Raw genomic sequence first — 6,000 nt, forward strand, 5'->3', positions numbered from 1 at the left:
TTCCTCCCTAAAAAGGAAAACTTGAGAGCCAACAGGTCTGCTGGAAGAGATCCCTTTGCTACGAACAAGTGGCCACCTGAAATTTTCAGTGTTGTTGCAATAGGTGGGTCTTACTCTGGCCTCTCTGAGCTTTCTGCCTTCCCCACCCTGCTGCACACAATGCTTTTTTCTCTCTTTCTCTTTTCAATCTTTTCTGTTACTCAGGGCAACCATCTTGACCAGCGACCACAAGTTGAAACTTCTGGTCAGAGGGTGGATTAACGATGATGGGCCCAACTAGGTGCAAGTTGGGGCCTTGCCGGTTTGATATTGAGTACTAAGCAGAGCGGCCAATGTCTGTGTTTTGTCACATGTATTTTGCTCTGGAAAAATGGAAAAAGATAATTTTCTTTTATGTTGCAGGTTGGCACCCAGGGCTATGGTGCTGTGAGCTGGGTCACTAGGGCTGCTCAAAAAAGGGAACCCAGAAGCCTGGCATGCTGGCAAAAGGGTAAGAATTTCTTTCTAACCAGACTTCTGGGCTCTCTCTCTCTCTTTGTGCAAACTGGTTGAATGCGTGGTAAAAATCACTGTGTATCTCCTCTGCACAAAGTTTTGATTATGAGAAAAAGAATTTGTGAGGCTGAGCTTAAGCTGTAGTGAATCTGGTGTGCTCTGTGTGTCTTTCTGTACCGTTCTCTCATAAAGAGGGGTTCCTTAGGACAGAATGAGGGCCTAGGACCCCATAAGCCTGCTGTTCAAGATGGCCTAGAACACTGGTCAGCCATGACTTCAGAAGCTTGACCTTGTTACCGTGTGGCCGTGCTTTCTTTTTTCAGAATGGCAGCCTGGGTTCACGGTTCAATTCCCAGCCGAGGGAATGGGTTATTCTTGGTTTAATATCTGTTTGACCTTTACCATTTGTTTATTCTCTTCCCCTCCATGAACCACCTTAAATTTTCCTTTTTCTGAGTACAGAAATGTTGGCTGTTTGGCATGGCTAAAGTTGTATTTTAAAAAAGGGTTTAAAGGACGTATTTTTATTTATTTATTTTTTTGAGACGGAGTCCCACTCTGTCGCCCAGGCTGGAGTGCAGTGGCCGGATCTCGGCTCACTGCAAGCTCCGCCTCCCGGGTTTACATCATTCTCCTGCCTCAGCCTCCCGAGTAGCTAGGACTACAGGCACCCGCCACCTCGCCTGGCTAGTTTTTTTGTATTTTTTTTAGTAGAGACGGGGTTTCACCAAGTTAGCCAGGATGGTCTCCATCTCCTGACCTCGTGATCCACCCATCTCGGCCTCCCAAAGCGCTGGGATTACAGGCTTGAGCCACCGCGCCCGGCCAGGACTTTTTAAAAGAGTGCTATATTTAAAAGTCAGCTTAATTAAAAGCAGATCTTCAGGCTCTAAGAGCCTGTAGTTTCTTGGGAAAAACAGAGAAAGCACCACAGACCTCATTTGGGGGGAAAAAAACAAAAAAAAAAAAAAAAAAACCTCTGTTTTCCTCATGGAACCCCAGGAATTAAAAGTGGACCGATTCCTCTCAAAATCTAAGGTTCTGTTCTGTTTTGCATTGTGTTATCTGATGGTTTTAACTTTTGGGGATATCAGAAATTACTTTGCATTATGAGAGAGCTTTGATGCGTAGTAACTAGGTAGGAAACGTACTTTTGGGAATGGGCTGATGCCCTTTTTGGGATTCAGGATCTGGTATAAAAATGGGACCCTTAATTTCTGGAGATCTGTTCTGCCTTCCAGCTGTGCCTGCTTATTAGGCCCTAGAAACTTTATGCTTTAAAGAGAAACTTAAAAACTGGCAAATGAAAAATGTTACAACTACTGGATCTTCTTCCATCTGCCTATTTACATGTTATGTGTGTGATGTTTGTATATGAAAGAGCTTTAATTAATTCGTTTAAAAATAATACAAGCTTGAATCAAGTATTTTAAAATAAAAATAAAAATTATCATGCCTTTCAGTTCACATGACTTTAGTAATCTTTGTGAAATAAAAATCGCTTTAAAGATTATTGGTAAAATAAAGACATTTGGTCTTCTGTCTGGTGTCCTAGGCTCCACACCTAGTACATAATGAAAATCCCTTACTTACCACTGTTTTCACCAAAAGTAAAAGTCGCTAAGAGTTAACATTGTGACAGGTATTTGAGACTACTAAAAAAAATTTTTTCACATGCAAGGTGTGTAAAGAAAGTAAAATACATTTTTGGTAAAAGATTATAAGAAGGTGTGAGAATATGGATTTCTTACCTAAGTTTGGAATTTTAAAGGATTGTTTTAAGTTAGATAAGATAAAACTGAACAGTTGAACAAATTGTGAAAGATTTGTAAAAAATTATTCTTGTAAAAAAATTCTGTGTGTGAACATATTGGCTAAAGTTAAGAGGGTATTATATAGTTTTTCCATAAATTAAACATTTGAATAAAAGCATAATGAGTTTTTCTTAGACTGAAAACCTGCTTATAATCTGCTCTTTAACAAAATTATAAAGGGTTATAAAAGGTTTATAAAGAGCTTACCTTATGGTCAGGCATTAAAATTGGAGAGATTTATCTATAAGGTTTTATTAAGAATTTAACAGTAATAGTACACCAACGGAAGGGTGAAATTTGGCTTACTTGGCATAAAAATCATACAGGAAGCATTGTCAAATATGAAATAGTGTTTGGCTTTCTTTGGGCTGTATTTGTATAAATATCTTATTGGTATGTGGTCCAAAATTATGTGAAACTCCTATAATTCTGATAGGACTTAGTGTAGATTATCAGTAATAATCATAATTGTTACATAAAATCATTGTATGCCACAGAGGTAACCAAATTTCTTTGTCAATCATGTTTTTGACTGTGGCTGCCCTAAACATTTTGTCATCCATAGACAACTGTTGTCTTGTTTTAATCCTCTTCAAAAGGTGGCTTATAAAAAAAGGTAGCTTATAATCAATATAGGACCTTAACAGGTGCTCTTAAACGCAAGTTTCTGATAACTTTAGAGATTGTGACATTAGAATAGAGGAACAAACTTTCAGGACTCATGGAGAGCTGAAAGCTCATGAACATCAAGCAGAATAGAGTTAACTGCATGGACTAAACTAATACTAAACAAACGGAAGTCCGAAGTAATCTTTTTTAACTTTTTGTTTAAAACATTGCTAATCCTTTACTTTGTTTTTCAGAGTTAAGAAAAATCTTCTGTTGAGCTATTTACAGCTTGAAGCAGTTAAGTAAAGTATACTCCTGCAAACAAAATTTGGAACATATTTTTTTCCTTCTACCTGATTTCTAAATTTGGAAGTTAGTTGTATTCTTAACTTACGGCAATATAGTTATTTGCATAAGTGCAATACGAATCTATTTTCTTTTGTAACACGACCCAATTGGAGAAACTGGTTATTTTACCAAGGCTTTGACTGGGATGGCATGCTTTCTTTAAGGAATCAAACTTACAGAGCTAATAAAAGCCCCTTGGGAAACTGGCCTCATACCTTCTCTACACAGTCCCTGTACAGGGTTCCTGACCTGTGGTAAGTAAAGAATGTCACTTTCTGACACGTCCAGGAGCCCATGTCATCTTGGGACCTCAAAAGGACAGGAATTTACCCAACTCATAGGTATTTGAGGGTACAAACCCACAGCAGGGCTTGGCTTTTAAAAAGCCTTATCTGAGATTACTTATGGAACAGAGTTTCATCAAAGCCAATTTTAAAAGCCTCTGTGAAATAAATATTCTTGCTGCACTTTATACAAGTAATCAGGCCAAGTATAATAAAGTAAATCAGTCTTACCATGATTTGTCTTTAGTAAAAATGGAAAATCGGAGAGGGAAAAATTATGTTTCAAGAACTATGGTATACCTGTTATTAAATTCCAGTCTCATCAGTTGTTTTTAAGTTTTTAAGTTTTTTTCCTGCATTGTAGGCTGACCCTGCTTATTCCTGTAAACCAACCAGTGATTGGTTGCTTCTTCTGGCTGCTACTCAGAAGAAACAAGACTGGGTAATGTAAAAATCTGGATTGGATCAATATTCTAATCCTGGACATATACTGGAATCATCTAGCAACTCCATATCAGCTTGGTTCCAAAAATTGCCCAGTTCATGGAAACCCTTCTAATTTAGTTTACATGGGATGATTTTGCTTATTTCGTTATGTTGCTGCTGGACTCTCTGTGTAGGAATGCAGAATAAGCTTGCTCAATGTTTTCTTAAATGGAACACTTATCACTCTTCCAGATACCACCTTTTGTTGGAACTCAAGAGTTATAAATGGCCCTTGACATGCCAAAGCTTTCTGACTGGGCTGCTCTCTACCCTGAATACAAGAGACCTTCATAGTTTGGCAGAAATATCATCACCTCTATTCAGCATGAAGAAGTTACAGAAGATGGATCTTCGTCCCTCTACATCCCTTAGGATTAAGGGTTCTCTTATAAAAGGGAGTTGGGAAACATCAGAGGTGTTTAAACCAGAGCAACTCCATCTTGAACAGGGGCCGGGTAAAATAAGGCTAAGACCTGTTGAGCTGCATTCCCAGTAAGTGAAGGCATTCTTAATCACAGTATGAGATAGGGGGTCGACACAAGAGGCAGGTCATAAAGACCTTGTTGATAAAACAGTTTGCAATAAAGAAGCTGGCCAAAACCCACCCAAACCAAGATGTCAATGAGAGTCACCTCTGGTTGTCCTCACTGCTACACTCCCACCAGAGCCATGACAATTTACAAATGCTATGACAATGCCAGAAAGTTACCCTATACAGTCTCAAAAGGGGAGGCATGAATAATCCACCCCTTGTTTAGCATATCATCAAGAAATAACAATAAAAATGGGCAACTAGCAGCCCTTGGGGTACTCTACCTATAGAGTAGCCATTCTTTTATTTCTTTACTTTCTTAGTAAACTTGCTTTCACTTTACTCTATGGACTTGCCCTGAATTCCTTCTTATGTGAGATCCAAGAACCCTCTCTGGATCGAGGCCCCTTTCCAGTAACAGGACCACACAGTTTGGGAAAGGAATGGGGTCCCAATGGCCACCTGTTCAGGTAGAGGCTTCCTATTTCCCCTGTCCTCGTTGACCAGAAATCAGGTGCAGGAGAAAGGCTTGGGCAGCTCAGAGATGTCTAGTCACAGACATTTGACTAAAGGGCAGTGGGGAGAACGGGCACTTGAGGTCATGATGGGGCACTACAGAGAAGGGAAAGAGACTGAAGGTGGAGATGGTGTGAAATGGGCAGCACCCAGGAGGTATAGGTGCAGCTTTTCCAATGGATGCCCCTGTTGAGGATGGAGATGACTAGACACATGATCACCATGGCACAGGTAGCAGTGAGGTCCATCCATTTTCAGGAGACTGACAGAATACCGACAGCCTGTCTCAGAACTTTACTTAATAAATCAAAGCTGACAACTCCTCCCAAAATGATATGAAAATGCTCTTTAGTGTCCATGACCGGCATACGTTGTATTCATTTCACTTTCTAAAGTAAGAGGTGAATCGTAATCACAAACAATCCATTTTTGTCAGGTATCAACAGTACATCTTTCTTTAGCCACCAAAGCGGGGGTCCCTGTAATCTGGCACTGCCTGGGCCTGGGGTGAAGGAGTCAGAGTGAAACAGCAAACAAAGCAGAGACAACAGCTCCCATCTGCAGAGCACTTTGGAATATCCAAAGATATTTCACCCATATGATTTCTTTTGAGAATCATGACCACTTTATCAGATGGATTTTATTAACTTCCCTTTTCACAAGGGCAAGTGCAGGTGGAGAGGGCATAGCTGGCACTCTGTGCACGCCACAGTCCTTGTGGTGGGCAGCCCTATGCAGCAGGAGAGCCTTGCCCTCAGACACCTGCCCTCCTGGTGCTTGCGAGTGAGCTGCCGGGTGGGCTCCCTTTGTTGGCAGCTCTAGGCCTTGAGTTGGGATAGAGGCAAAGCTAACCCAGGCCTGTCCTCATGCGTGCTCCCAACTCTTTCTCTACCCAAACTGCTGCCTCTTCTTTAGC

At 40.6% G+C, this 6,000-nt stretch overlaps 1 long non-coding RNA gene across 1 annotated transcript in view; it reads left to right on the forward strand.

Annotated features, from left to right (window-relative positions):
• LOC116418409 overlaps nt 1-4,646 on the forward strand; it is a 29,044-nt gene extending 24,398 nt beyond the window's left edge. Inside the window, exons 3-4 of the long non-coding RNA XR_004229244.1 lie at nt 403-490; nt 3,173-4,646. This is a non-coding gene — a long non-coding RNA (uncharacterized LOC116418409). The remainder of the gene's footprint in view (nt 1-402; nt 491-3,172) is intronic.
• The last annotated feature ends 1,354 nt before the right edge of the window (nt 4,647-6,000 follow it).

This window comes from Piliocolobus tephrosceles, chromosome 13 (assembly GCF_002776525.5).
Source record: "Piliocolobus tephrosceles isolate RC106 chromosome 13, ASM277652v3, whole genome shotgun sequence".
Classification (NCBI taxonomy): domain Eukaryota; kingdom Metazoa; phylum Chordata; class Mammalia; order Primates; family Cercopithecidae; genus Piliocolobus; species Piliocolobus tephrosceles.